Source organism: Doryrhamphus excisus, chromosome 13 (assembly GCF_030265055.1).
Source record: "Doryrhamphus excisus isolate RoL2022-K1 chromosome 13, RoL_Dexc_1.0, whole genome shotgun sequence".
Classification (NCBI taxonomy): domain Eukaryota; kingdom Metazoa; phylum Chordata; class Actinopteri; order Syngnathiformes; family Syngnathidae; genus Doryrhamphus; species Doryrhamphus excisus.
The window spans coordinates 17,737,904-17,738,247 of NC_080478.1; positions in this window are offsets into that span (position 1 = coordinate 17,737,904).

Genomic DNA, 344 nt, shown 5'->3' on the forward strand with positions numbered 1-344 from the left:
GGCTTACTGACGAGGTCATTTTCCTGTTGGTGATGAAGGTATCTGACCGTGTGACTGATCACAAACACAGGAGCTACACATGTTAACAGGGAGTAAATACAGTAAACCTCGGATATATCGGACTCGGATATATCGGAAATTCGCTCACAACGGACAGATAAAAAAGAACCGATTTTTCTGTAATGCATTTCCAATAAAAATTCATTGCATATATCGAATTTTTTATAACGGATTTCGCCTATTACGGACAAAATCTCCAGTCCCGTTCCAATGCATTTCCATTAAATTTCCCTCGCATATATCGGATGGCCGCATCGTGGCGCTCCGAAGCTAGCTGACATTCT